Genomic DNA, 15,229 nt, shown 5'->3' with positions numbered 1-15,229 from the left:
GCTGGGGTCCTGCTTTTAAGCTCTCATCTCTCAGTGCTCAGGATCCTGTCCTCAGTCACCTCCGAACAACTACACATCCAGTCTTGCATCCATGCCTCCAGATGCCCTGTCCTCAAGTGCTTCCCAAATGTTGGTCTTTGATTCTCCTACAGCCAACTACCTGAAAACCCCACTGGGGCCAGTTTCCTGTGATCTCAGCTGGATCAACACCCTGGACCTCGGGCTCAGCCTCAGCTTTGGCTCTCATACTTCTACTCCTCTGGGTCTTCCCCTCAAACTGCTATCCAGCTCATGAATCCCCTTTTTAAGGGCTAAGGCATAGGATACTTGAGGACAAGTGGTTGGATGTAACGCTGAGGGAGACAAGGGCCCGGTTTGAAGGAACTTGTGGGCTAGCTAAGCAGTTCGGACTTTATTTTGAGCATAATGAAGAATCACTGATTTTCTTTTCTGTTGAGAGAAGTTGAGAGGTAAGTCCGACAGCCACACTGAAGGTTCATTGTAAGAGGACAACAGCAGAGGTGTCTTCTGCTGGAAGACAAGAGATAGCCTAAGTCTGGCCTGGGGATCATGGCTATTGGGATGGCAGGAAGGAAGCCAATGGGATCACCTTCCCCCTACATCCACTCAGGTCCCATCCAGTCCATTCTCCACATTGCAGCCAGACTGGTTTTCATATATAAATCTATCATCCCTCAACCCCACTACCCTAAAGACTTCAAAGTCTTCTCTGTCCTCCTAGAAGAAGGGCCAAAATCCTTACGAAGTGCTAAACAATGGGGCCTCTGCCTACCTCTCCAGTCTCCTCTGCCATCGCTATTCTTCTAATTCATTATGCTTCCGCCACAATGGCCTTCCTTGAAGTCTCACTCATTCCACCTCATTCAGGACTTTGTGCATGCTGTTCTGTACATAGGAAGAAAATAAGTTTGGGGGACATGCTGAACTTGAGGTGCTAGTGACAACTTTAAGGTAGAAATGTGGAGTAGCCTGTGGATAATTGCACCTGGAATTTGAGAGAAAGCTAAGCTAGAGACACCGATTCAGGAGCCACAATTCCACAGACCTTTAGACCCCAGGAGTGGAAAAGATGATTGAGGAGAAGGAATAGACTGAAAAAAGAAGAGGGCTGAGGCAGACTCCTGAGGAACAATAATAAGAAATGAGGGAAGTAAGGGAGCTCATGAAAGGCTCATAGAAGGAGTAATCTGAGAGGTAAGAGCCCCCTATGCTGAAGTCCCTTGTGTATCACTAGACCAAGCCTAGCGTTCCCCAGTGTTCCCCAGCCTTGACCTAGGGAGCCCCTTTCTGATGAAGTGTTTTAGTAAAGAAAACAAGTTTTCCCAGAGGTTAGATTGGGAGGCTGGCCCCTGAGTCACATGGGATGAGTTAAAAAGCAAAGATGAATAATATTCCTCTATGGAAAAATGCTGAAGTCTTCCTAGAGTGATTCCACCCAATTCTGAGAGTGGACTCTGTTAACAGGAATATGTCCTACTCTCCTGAGAGTCCATTGCAGGAGTTGTACAGATTTCTCTAACTCCAAGTGATAGACTTCTGAACTCTTATTGCACCACGAATTCCATCCCTTAGCAAATGTCAGCAAAGGTTAAAATAAGCAAGCTCTCAGTTTTAGATTCTTAAATACACAGGTTCAGGAATTTGAGTACACACATCTGTATATACATGGCACACTATGAAGATGGTTACAGCTTTATTTTGACTAGGATTCTCCCATGATCCCATGCTCCTAGTAATTTTACTCTTCCTCATGAAGTATATTCTTGACATCATTTCAAGTGACTTAAGAAAGGTAGTGTCTCCTTCAAACATCAGATGGAAATGTGATCTCAGCATGTCAGACGGACAATGTAGAAATTCTTCAAACCTACAGGAATGATCTACAGTCACAGTCCCCTGAAGCATAAACATAAAGAGCTTCCGTGGGCTCTAACATGGGGGTGGGGGCCCTTCCTCACACAGGACTGTGTCTGCAGAAGCTCTTGTCCACCTAGGTTGGGGTCCAGATGGAACCTCTTAGGAATGGAGGGCAGGCCTAGGCAACTTCCCAGTCTGGGTGAAGTAGATGCTTGGTCACCAGTGTTGGTGAAACTACAGGCCAAAGAGGGGTTCCTCTGCCTCTTCCACCTGGGAAGAAAGCTACAGGTCAAGTCCATTTTATGGGTCAATGTTACAGAGATATTTCTCCAGTAGTTGTTGGACTGACATGTTGTACTGACATATCCAATACAAAATCATACACGATGTGTCCTAACTGTGTTAAGAATCCGTAGAAGGAGAGAAACACTCTGAAAAATTAACTGTGGTTATCTCTGAGTAATAGGATAATAGACAACTTTTAAAATTCTCTTTTCTAGACTTTTCTGTGATTTCTAAATTTATTCAATGAGGATATCACCAATTTTATAATGAAACACTTTTTGATAGTGTGCTGTCTGTCACACTATCAGCTTTGCACTGAATTGCTAAGCCCACCTCTGGCCTCCTCCTCTAAAATCCAGGAGGTGGATGTCAGGGATGTCAAATCCCTCTGAGCAGGTTTGCCATTGGGGAAATATTCCTGTAATGGACATCTAATGTTTGGCCTGCTCATCATCTGTGGCACCTTCTTTGGTTAAAATAACTGTCTCCCCTCCTATCCCACCCTTGGCCATTAGGTACTACCAATCAAGTTGCCCAGTCAGGGGCTAGCCCTGTGGCTGAGTGGTTAAGTTCACATGCTCCACTTTGGGAAGCCCAGGGTTTCTCTGGTTCGAATCCTGGGCGTGGACGTGGCACCGCTCATGGAGCCATGCTGAGGCAGCATCCCACATGCCACAACTAGAGGGAAACACAACTAAAAATACACAATTATGTACCAGGGGGTTTTGGGGAGAAAAAGGAAAAATAAAATCTTAAAAAAAAAAAAAAGTTGCCCAGTCAAGGAGCAGGCATGTAACCAAAGCTGGCCATGCAACTGTCTTCTGGGAATTTCATCTTTTGCAGAGAGACTAAAGATGGTTGGAGCTGACTGATGCTGGCAGTGGATGCTGAAGAGACTACACCTTAGTTACTGCACTATTCTGTCATTTTCAAGTTGGTTTTTCAGCTTTCCTTTGAGTCTGCGAACAACTCCATATCCTTCTAATAAATTCCCGCTTCTCTTTAGTTACCCTGTTAGTTTCAGTTACTTGTTACTAATAGTCACAGCTATCCCCATGGACCCATCCAAGGAGGACCACTCCTGGCTGAATCTGTAGGTCAACTGTTGCTCCAGGGGACATTGTCCTATGCTAGTCTAGCTACTTCCTCTTAACCCAGAACTAGCTGCTTCAGGGCAGCTGCTGTTCCTGAAGGCCCTGTGGGTATGGGACAATGGTGGTGACTCAAACTAGGGAAAATGTCTGGAAACACCCAGGAAGGCCCATCCGTGGACACTGTCCCTGCGATAAGAGAGGCTTCGCTGGGGTCAGAATCTCAGAATTTTAGTTTGGAAAACCCAGGTCATCAGACCAGCCTCCTACTCAACAGGGGATCTCAGCTCAAGCATCCTAGGCAGATAAGCATGGAAGAACTGGGGGCTTGCATATGGGATGAGATGCCCCCTCATTGGTTTAGGATGAGCTGTACTCCTATGACCAACCATATTGGTTCCTGTAATTTATCTCTCTCTTCCTCCCAGCTCCACAAGGTCTTTCGTCTTTAACAAATTTCTTCCTGCTAAATAAGGTGAGAGATAGAAAGGAAGAGGATGTTGGTAAATTACTCTTGCCACCACACCCAACAGGAGTGAATTTGGGATCCAAGTCACTGCAGCAGGGAGGCTGCTCTTGGCTGGCAGGGTCTGAAAAAGCATCCCAGGAGGTGTTTTCCTTTGTCTTTCAGCAAATTTGATCATTCAGGTGTTCTTGGGAAGGAGTCACAGGAGTTTTACATACGAAGCATATACGTGAGTAAATTTCCTCATTAAGATTTGAGGAGCGGACGGGGGTGTTAGTGCTCGCCATCCTGTTTTGCCTGGGACTGAATGCTTCACTGGGATATAGGTCTTTGGTGCCAAAACTGGGGCAGCAGGTGCAGACTGGAAGTGAAGGTGGGAATACAAAGTGCTGGTGGTGGTCCATCCACAGTTTGCCCAGTCTAAGCGGCGGAGCTGGCCTCAGTGGGGTGCAAACCTGTGTTTCACTGTCTGCCTTTAAAGAGAGTAAGGAGTCTTTTTATGTATGCTCGATTCTTCGTGACCACGACAGTCTCTAACTCCTCTTTCTTCCACTCTCTCATGTCCCCATTTGTCCCTTCCCTCTCCCCCCGCTCCCCTCCAGCCTCACGAACTCTCCAAGAAAAATTGTTAGCTGCAATCTGGATTGCTCTTGATGAGACCAAAAAGCTTCCTGAACTTCACACTGGAATCATTCAAACATAAGAGCACTTTTCCATGTCCTCCTAGAAACAGAAAGACTTGCTTCTGCTGCAGAGGGTGGCTCAGTCAGCCCGAGGGGGTTGTGAATTCTTATACTCCTACCACCACCACCATCACAGCTGCCTAACTCTTTAATAGACGCTTACCTGAATAACGATGATGTTTCAGATTTCATGAGTGCTTGAGTGTGTCAGGCTGATCCTTACAACGACCCCCTGAAGTAGGAGCTATTACTATCCCCATTTTACAGATTAGGAGACTGAGACACAGAGAGTTCACACAGCAAGCAGCAGAGCTAGGGTTCCACTCAGGTAGTCAGCTTCGTCTCCTTGTCTTTGAAGAGGAAAGACCTTTGAGAAGAAAATTTCTCTTTACTCTCACTTAAAGACAACAGAAGAATTAGATTTGAGCCTTGGGACTTTCAGATTTCCTGCTTCCCTCATTGTTCACAGACCTTTTTGCTGCACACGTTGTTCAAATGGAGCGATGTGCTTTTCCGCTCTGCAGCACCCCTGCATCCCACCTGCCATCAGGCGTCGTGGGTGGGGCTGCTTCCTAAGGGATTCCTCGGTGACGCCCAGCCATTGAAACCCTCTCTCTCCTCTCCACAATGGAAGTTGCCCTCTCTCCCATAGGAACATCTCTTACCAAGAACTCTTTCCCTTGCACAGCACGGATGGCTTATTTTGTAGAGAAGCAAGAACTTTCCTTGTCAATTCATACCCAGGAAGATGCATTCAGAACAAAACAGACACCAAGTCTTTCTGCCAGGGCTCTCTGCACAGGGAACGGATTTTCTACCTCCAGCTGGGGTTGCTTTTAACCAGAGAACATGAAATACAAAACCCTCTTTTTACCCATTGTTCTTTGTGACTCAGCTTTCCAGGGAAAGCTCCCAGGAGCTGAGGTACATTAAGATCCCTGACTCTTTCTCGATTCCTCACAGAAGCCCAGCAGAGAGAGAATAAGGTGGGACCCTTGATGCCTCGAAGTTGAAGAGAGGCCAAGAGCCAGGGTCCCTTTGAGCTGTGGGACAGGTGGCCCCAGGAGGAGGAAGGGAACAGAAGAAAGGAGGGAAAGGGAAAGTGGTCCCCATCTTCTTGCTCTCATTCAACAGTTCTCAAACTTCTTGGCCTCTGGACCACTTTACACTCTTAGTTACTGAGGACTCCAGAGAGCTTTTGATTGTGTGGGTTTTATCTCTGAGTACTTACCATATTAGAAATTAAAACTGAGAAAGTTACAACCTATGTAATCATTTAAAAATAACGATAGTAAACCCATTACATGTTAACGTAAGTAACATTTTTTTATCAGAACTGTGTTTTCCAAAATGGAAAAAAAATGAGAACAGTGACACTGTTTTACATTTTTACAAATCTTTCTAATGTCCAGCTTTATAGAGGACAGCTGAAATATCTCCTTCTGCCTTCGATCTGCTTTGAGGTTATTTGATTTAAGCATAGAAGAGAATCCAGCCTTTCACAGACGTGGAGCTGAAAAAGGGAGGACATCTCAGACCGCTGGAAGGGCCTTGGGGATGACATGTTGAGAATTGCTGCTTTAATGCATAGTTCTGGAAGTTACATAGTACCTCAAAGCCGCAATAACTAAGCTTTTCTCAAAACATTTAATTCAGCCTCACATTGCAGAACTTTGTTACAGAGATTTGGGGAATCCGCCCACTCACCCATCTCCTTCTCTAAGAGCCGAACCCCACCCACACCCACTGTGGGGAGTGTTGGGAGGACGCTGGCAGAAATCCTTCTAAGATATGACCTGCCTTCCACCCTGGGTGTAAGTTTCTGCACCCAGAGAGGCTCCCAACGATGGGGATCAGCCAGCTTCTCTCTTCAGGGACTTTGGCATTGGGGAATGTGGACTAAAGGAGTTTGAACTTAGAGATCGAGGATGCTGACGTGGGGCAACCTCCTTAGCTGTGGAACCCTTGACTCTTCATGGCTTCTAGGTCCTGCTTCGAATCTCTCAAATGAGGAGCCTTCTGTTTTAACACATTGCTAATTTATTATCCCATTTGTTTGTTCTTCTAGCAAGCATCCAAAGGTCAAGAGCAACTGTGGTCCTCAAAAGAGTAGGAAAAGCTAAAAGTTCAAAATCCAGTTGCGATTAATGAATGTGTGCACGCATGTGAGTGTGTAAAAGAAAGAAGGAGGAGAGTTTACTAGTTATAAGTGAAATTTTAAAAATGTATCAGGGCTGGCCTGGTGGTGTAGTGGCTAAGTTGGCATGCTCTGCTTTGGCAGCCCGGGGTTCGTGAGTTCGGATCCCAGGTGTGGACCTACACACTGCTCATCAAGCCATGCTGTGGCAGCATCCCACATACAAAATAGAGGAAGAGTGGCACAAATGTTACCTGACAGACAATCTTCCTCAAGCAAAAAGAGGAAGATTGGCAACAGATGTTAGCTCAGGGCCAATCTTCTTCACACACACACAAAAAGTATATACAGCAGGGTCCTGGCTTCAGCCAAGTTGTGATCCCCTTTAGGGATTTAATTGGGTCTGGCCCATTGTGTAGACTGGAGTGGTGGGTCCAGCTAGGGTCCATGTGCTTCTTGAAAAAGGAGGAGGGAGTATAAATCTCAGACTATAGAGAAGCCTAGTGTCTATGTCCTGATTCTCAGCGCTCTACCACACTCCTCCCCTCCCCTGCCTAGATTCGTATTAGAGTCTTAAGTACAGGAAGATGGCAGGGCATATGACAGCAAAAACCAAAACAGAAGTGGAGCTCTTTTGTTAGATATTCTGTATGATGAGGGGTTCAAAGCAGTAATGATGCCTACATATCCCGGGCAATATTCTAGGTGCTGGTCACGTGTTCACGCATTTGATCCTCAATGCCAACCCTTTGTGGTAGATGCTAACACTGTCGCTATTTCACAGGAGAGGAATCTGCAGCACAGAGCAGCAATGCCAATTTTCCACGGCTTCCCAGCTGGCAAGTCCCAGAGGCAGAAGGTGTGCTGGTGATGTCCCTACGGCTCCAGGTGTACCTGCCACATGGTGCTGCCAGGGCTTCCTGCTCCTCCCTAAGCCGTCCTATCATTTCTAGTGGGGGAAATTGCATTCTTAGAAGCTGGCACAAGAATTTCTCTTAGGGAGAGAACTCTCTTTATTCAAGAAGAGGAGGTGGAGAGGGAGGCCTGGGAAAGGGAACCCTGAGGGGACAGGAGCCAGGGCAGCCAGGCAGCTTGCTTCCTGTGCCTTAGAAACCAATAAACGGGACCCGTGGGGCTCCAGGAAGTGAGTGGGAAGGGGGTGGAGAAGGAGGAAGGTGAGAAGCAGCTTGACATGGCCAGTGGAAAATTCCCCAGTGGCAGGGGTGCTTTCTTTTACTTAATGTAAACTTTATTGAAGAGTAACATACATGTAGAAAAGTGACAGATCAGAAGCGTTTAGCCTAGTGATTTTCACAAAGTTAATATACCCATGGAGCCAGCACCTGCATCAAGAAACAGAACATTCTGAGAGTGCCAGAGCCCCCACTCATGTCTCCTTCCTGGTGTTAGCCTCCCTTCCTGGTTTCTAGTGCCAAAAATACATTTTGCCTGGTTTTATGTAAATGGAAATATGCAAAAATCTACTCTTTCAGGTCTCAATTCTCTGACTCAACATGATAGTTGTAAGTCCAGTCTGCGTTCTTGCCTGTAGTTGTATGTGACTCCTTTTCATTGCTTTATGGTATTCCATTATATAAATATACCACAATCTATTTATGCTTTCTATGTGGATGGACTTCTGTAGATGGACATTTGGGCATTTTCCATTTGGGGCTATAGTTGGTTCTAGGGCCGTATGATCATCCTTTTACACGTCTTGGTGAACATTCATAGTGTTTTTGTGGAATGGAAGTGCTGGGTTATAGGATATGCATGCGTTCAACTCTACTAGGCCCTCCTAAACAGTTTTCCAAAGAGTGAGTACCTATATACAATCGATAGTAGGTTATTTTTAAGACTAAGGAATGTTTAATCTCTGTTTGAATGTGTGTTGCTATGATATAAACTTCCATCCCCTCCTAAACTGTTCAGTAATATCTAGCACATCTCAGAGATCACTTATATGAGTAGAGGGTTTTTTTGACAAAAACCAAAGAATGAGCTGAGGTTGATGGCAGGGTAAGCTGGTGTGAAACAGAAAATAGCATGTGGCAGATGGTGAAGGACCCACGAGCTGAACTAACTATGACAGCAGGAGCCCAGGGCCCCAGGTGACTGAGAATGACAGCCTCCCCTAGGAATCTCAGAGAGCACCTTGGGCATGCACGGAGTGGTCCAACCTGTAAGTCACCAGGGCCAGAGGGACTCCAGCTGACTCTTGGATCACACACAAAAAGGGGGGAAATAGTCTCCCCACTTTGACATGAAGAAAGGATGGCTTTGGTGCATCAATGGCTCCCAAGAACAGAGCAACGCTCTGCCACCTTCCACCCTTCAGCACACTAGCAGCGGCCCCAGATGTGCTCAGAGCTGACTTGGAGGAGGTCCCAGAGGTACTAACAGAGGCATCCAGGAGCAATGCCACTCCAAGGAAGCTGCTAGAGACAGCATCAGTGCTGGAAGCCCCAGGAGATGGCACCCTGGCAAGGATGTCAGAGTCCTCAAGATAGACCCACCCCAGGGAAAGTGATGAGAAACCCACAGGTGACTCCTAGGCTAGAGGACCAGGACTCTCCTTTGAGTGAGCTGGAACAGAGAATGGGCAGAGTGATAGATCTGAGCAGGGCCGGAGAGGGCTGCTGTGAGCTTCTAGAGAGACTCCCACAGAGCTCCCAGGAGGCTGGGGGTGCTCCACCACGGGGGGACGCCATCCAAACAAATGTGGTTTATTACTGTTTAATTTACTCCTCTGGGGGTGCCTCTGGGTGGCCAGGAAACCAGGGGACAGTCAGAATACTACTAATGCCTGAGTTTGTGTTTCTCTTTTTAAATTTCATTTACTTCTAGCTTTGTAAACAAATGTTTCTCTCTTGCATAAATAAAACCAGATTGTTGTTTTCCTGATGTTTCTCAAAGTTCTGTCCCCAAACCCTGGCCTTTACCACGGGCCTTGTTACACGACCCCCACAGCAATACTGTTCCCCCTCGGAGGCAGGGAAGTGGGAAAGGAGGGAGAGCCGGAGGCTGTAAAAGCTTCCATACTCTCAAGTGCTGACGCAGTGAGCGGAGGGCCTGTGGTCTTGGATGTGATCTTTTCATCCAGCGCGTCTCCTTACTCCTCAGCCAGGTCACTCTCTGTCTCTCCCCACTAACTCCTGCCACTCCCAGGCTGGCATCTCTCTAGGTTCGTGGTCTCTTGAATTGCTTGCCTTCAATACCTTCACCTCAGCACCCACCCCCAGGTGCCTCCAGCGTCTATCTTCTGCTGGAACTGCTTCACGTCTCACGTCTTAATTGTGGAAGTTCTACTCTCTGATCACAGTCTCTTACTCTCCAGCTCTCTCATTCTCTCAACAACACACTGAAGATTTTTAAAAATTTATGGAGGACTTTAGTCTCTTAATAATCCCACCCAGAGCTCTTCACCTTCTCCTGGTCTAGGAGCAGTTCCTCACCTCTCCCCACCTCCCTGCCAAGCCAGGACTCTGCGGCTCCTCTGAGCTGAGTCGGGGTGTGGGTGCTGGGAGAAGGTCCCAGGGAGAAGGGGAGCACTGACTGCAGCCTGCAGAGCACCTCTCGCTCTTTCCACCTCAGTGCCTTTGCAAAGCAAAGTTTGCTCTGCCTTCCCCATGCTTAACCCCCTCTCGACCTAGCTGACCAAATACTACTTCCCTGGGGTCAACCTACTCTGTCCTCCCAAGACACACTCTGTCTCAAGCACACATCACGGTTGTAATGGTTTGTTCACAGGTCCACGGACCAGGCCTGCCACGTGCACTTCCTCATCCGTCGCAGCTGGCACAGTGCCTGTCACCCAGTAGACATGGTGAGGGCTGACTGGATGAAGGGATGGATGGAGAACAGGCAAGAGGCTGTGGCTGAGGGTGGAGAAGCTGAGGGTGGCGAGGTAGAGCTGAGGCAGGCAGACTCATGCTCCCGGGCCCTCAGGCCAGAGGCACCTCAGGAAACCGTCTCAGGTACAGAAGCCCCTTAGCCTCCTCCTGGCCATCTCCTCCCCTCTTGCTGTTGACTGCTGTGTCTGACCTGGAGCTGCCACACAATGAGACCAGCTTCTCCTGAGCCCCTCCTGACCCTGAGCGAGGACACATCCCTTTGGAGGTTCCTAAGGGTTCCCACACCATTAGTACCTTCAAGGAGACAGCTGAGAGGACATCCCCCAGATCTACTGCCACAGCCCCCTCCTGGGCAGGACTTCCCTGCTCCTTGAACCGATTCCCACTTCTCTATTCATGTGGACGCGTGAACTGTTAGTCAGTCCAGACAGGGACAGCAAGTTCTTTGAATAGGTGTATGGTAACGTCCCTGAAGCACACAGGTTGTATGAACCACCCCCACCCCTCACACACAGAACACTCTTGTACTATCACCCCAAGAGGATTATCTTTAGTGTAACAGAAAACCCAGTGAAAACTGGACTAGACAATAAAAGAAATTTATTAACTTACATAATTAACACACATAATCTGCATGTGTGTACACCAGGGCTGTAGGCATGGTTTGATCAAGACCCTAGCTCCATTTCTCTGAGCTTCTTCCCTCTCTGCCCTCCTCAGTGTTGGCTTCATGCTCAGGCTTGCTTCCCTCATGCTCACAAGATGGTTAATAGCAATAACCAAGGTTACCTGTTTCCTAAGTTGCACCTGGATGAGAGACAGTATCTATTCTGCACCCACCAACAAGAATCCTGGGCTTCATTCTGATCGCATCAACTGACATCACATGCTCGCTCCTTATTGCTGTGAAAGTGCATTACTGCTACAGTGCTCAGCAAGTCCTGTGTAAATATTTGAATTGAAATTTTCGAAGTCTGCGTTTTCCTATGTTTCCATCTTTGAGAACAAGGCTGATAGCCACGGCCCTCCCTCCTCTATTCTGTTTCACTAAGTTGTCAATGATGCAGGATCTGGCACCAGGCCTTCCCAGGGCTCCCTGGGAGAAGACGACTGTTTCCCAACAGCTATATTGCTAACAGCACCACTGCCAGATTGAAGACTCCTTTACTCCACAGAACGATGACCTCTTCCCACGCTCCCCCATGCTAGGGGGCTTGAAATTCCTATACCTACACTGCCCTGAAAATAAAATGCATCCTCCTCAGGTACCTGTCACGTGGGGTTGTCCCCTGACCCAAATTCATATGTTGAAGCCTTAATCTTTAATGAGTCTGTATTTGGACATTGGACCTTTAAAGAGGTAATTCACGTCAAATGAGGTCATATGAGTGGGCCCCAATTCAACATGACTGGTGTCCTTATAAGAAGAGGAAGACCCCAGCGACGTGCACACACAGAAAAGGCCGTGTGAGGACACGGTGCGAAAGCAGCCATGGGCAAGCCAAGGAGAGGGGCCTCAGGAGAAACCAACCCTGCTGACACCTTGATCTTGGATTCTAGTCTCCAGAACTGTGAAAAAAATTAATTTCTGTTGTTTCAGCCACCCAGTCTGTGGGATTTCGTTATGGCGGCCTGAGCAGACTGACACATATGGTTAGGATCCAACCTGTCAACAGGGAAATTTGCTGGCAGCAGTGTGGTGGTAGATCCGTAACAACCGGCTCTCCAGCGACAAACGACCTGATCTATAGGATTTGCCAATTACCCTGGTGTAAATACTCCTACTCTGGCCGGTTTCAAGCTATCAGTGTGACATCATTGCCTATAGTCAGGAAGAAATGTGCTCCATTGGCTGCCACCAGCCAGTGCAACTGGCTGCAGCACACTACTGTTTGTCCGCCAATCCCGGAAGCAAATATTTATAGTAATTCATTGTATGGCAGGATCTCACCTGCTTGTTTTTTAGTAAAATGGTATTTTACTAGCTTTCCCTTACTGCCACCCCAAACACAGACACACACACACACACACACACACACACACACACACACGGGCTCTAGGCTTTCATTCTCAGACCAGGAAGTGACTTGAAAGTAAAGGGATCCTTGTATTCTGCTGTCTCTCTGCTCCTTATCTGTCACTCGGAACCTGTTCGACACATGAATGGCACATAGGAACAGAGCTGAGTTGTACCCAGTTGGCTGGCTTTTTTTCCAGAACCAACCAGCTCTCCCTGAGGGCCGAGCATGGGCAAGATATTTCCCCTCAAACCGAGGCTCTGCATTTTCATTTCTTCACGGCTTCTTCACTTATGCAAATGAGGTAATTCCCAGAAACCTCTGCTTTCTTTCCCATTATTTACCCAACCCATTTTAACCTACTCGGGAAAATATGTGCTAATTTTATATCCATCACGGGTTTTACATCTCTCCCCAGAGCAGCTCTTTAAAGTACTTGAAATTCATAACTGAACATCATGGTTCCTTAGACACAAATTTGAATGATTAATTGGATATTTTCGATTCCACTCCACTTCAGGCTGTGCAGAAAGTGTTCTAGTACCAAGCTCTCCCCTGGCTGCCTTTGGCTGCCGATAATGGCGGAGGACCCGCTTGTCCCTATACTAGGGTTGCAGGCGACATCAGTTCCTTCACTGTGAACTCTTGGTCCTCGGTGATGACCAGTAGTGTTTCCCACCTGGAATTCTGAGTTCCCGTTTCTTCTGCATGTCCCCACTTCCTTAGGAGCCCGGACTCTGCCTCAGGCAGGCTGCCGGCTTTTTGAGCAGGGCGTGTGTGGGCCTCAAGCACCAGCTCCTGGTACGGCTCCTGCTGATCTCTGCGAGCGTGGCCGCAAGCCTGCTGTCAACCGCACGGGCCCTTATCTGCCGAGCCCCGGCCCGTGGGGATTCCAGGACGGCCACGTTCTGGTGATGTTGCTGCAGATGCTGCTGGATTTTTTCAGGAAGATCTCCTTTGAATTCGGGAAATATTCTGAGGTGTGCTGGAGCAGGCTCGTGCCAGCAGAAAGAGCGGATTTGTGTGCATCACTTGCCAAGGCCAGGCTCAGTGACATGACGTGGTAGTTTGAAATCCACCGTGGAGGGAGTATTTACCCCGGGGAAATCAGCAAACTTTACAAATCAGGGCTTATATATGTTTGTTTTTTCCCAGAGCACCCACTTACAGCACACCACTGGAAATAGCCATTAAAAAAAAATCCCTCATGGGCCCACAGCCTGTGCAATTAGAATCTTCTCCATCCCACTCTCCCCATCTTTCTGGAAGCGCTTGTTGCTAAACGGGAGCAAAACAAATGTGAATTATACACCATCTTTTGAAGGGACGTCTTTCTTTTCAATCCTCATGGATTGCCTTCCCTTTATGAGGACTTCCGGTTGATTCCGCTGGCTGCAGGATCACTCAGTTCTCCTACCATCTGATGTCTCCTTCCTTTTCTTTATATCGACTTCTCTGTGGGTTTATTTCTAACAACCTCATGATCCAACAAGCAGTGCTGTCTCTTCACAGTGGTCCTCGAACCCCCAGGAGGATTGCTATGAACACAGATTTCAGGGCCCAGCCTCCAAAACACTCCGTCAGCGGCTCTGGGTTGGGGCCCAGGAATCTGTATGTTTAATCAGCTCCCCAGGTGGCTCTCACATAGTCAGCCCAGGTCCAGACTGTGGGGTGGCTGACATTTGGAAACCACTACAAAAACACCTGGGGATATACGTTGGGCTCCTCCTCAGCAGCTTCTGAGAGTTAGAACCCAGCCAGGCTGAGGTTGCAGGACTCACTCAGCCTGTTCTGTTTTCCAGGTTGACTGGCGACATCTGAGGGCTTCTGCTCTGTCATCCTTCAGCCCACACACATGGGGAGTCTCGATGAATTTCCTGATTACCCAAGGACACAAAGGCTGGCTCTGAGTTACAAGGGGGGGGATGAACTGATTAACTGCCTTGTGAAAAGCTTAATTGCACATCATTTTCTAATTTGTCATTTCCAAATGAAGCACAGAGGCTGCCAGGTGAGCTCAGCTGCACCCAATCAAAGGTCAGGTACTCATTCCCTGAGTGACTCATGGCTACACCCCAACCCTGCACTGCTGCTGAGTGGGTGTCCCTCCTCCACCCCACCCCCAATGGCTCCCAAACTTTAGGATGCAAATGAATCACCAGGGAGCTTGTTAAAAAGGCCGATCCTGGGCCTCTGCCCAGGTCCCTGTTTTAGCAGGTCCAGGGTGGATCTGGGAATCCCCTTGTTTAACAAGCTCCCTACGTAAATTTATTCGATATAGCTAGTTTTTCTTAAACCGAAAATTTTTCATGAAATGTCTGGTCTTAAGGCTATTATCTTCCCTTAAGAAATTCCTCTGGAGTAACAATGAATCAGCTTTTTCCTTAGCTCTTTCAAAAAATAAATACTAAGTTTCAGAAACCAAACCATGCATTTCAGCAGAGGAAAGTGAGTAACGCTGGGGGCCATCCGGCCAGCCACGCTTCCACTCAGAAAACCAGTATAGGGTGAGCGTCAGGTGGACATCCCCAAGCAGGTGGGCTGTTCCTGCAGAGGAAGGGGGAGGTGGAGGCAGAAAGCCTTGGCTATATCAGCTGGATGGAATGTTCCCCCACCAGGGTTAATTCCAGTGGTTTCTTTTTGTGAGGGTAATCACCAGATTAGATGTTTTAATTACTGAAATTATATATGCGTTTCTTCTGAGAAAAGAGCATCATCTGAACATGGTATTCGCTCCCCAGAGAGTAAAGCTGCTTTGCTTGCAGGGAAGGGGGGTCTGGAGGAGTCCATTTTAATTTCATTATAAAACCGACTTGA

This window comes from Equus asinus, chromosome 12 (assembly GCF_041296235.1).
Source record: "Equus asinus isolate D_3611 breed Donkey chromosome 12, EquAss-T2T_v2, whole genome shotgun sequence".
Classification (NCBI taxonomy): domain Eukaryota; kingdom Metazoa; phylum Chordata; class Mammalia; order Perissodactyla; family Equidae; genus Equus; species Equus asinus.
Note: the sequence above shows the minus strand (reverse complement) of the source record.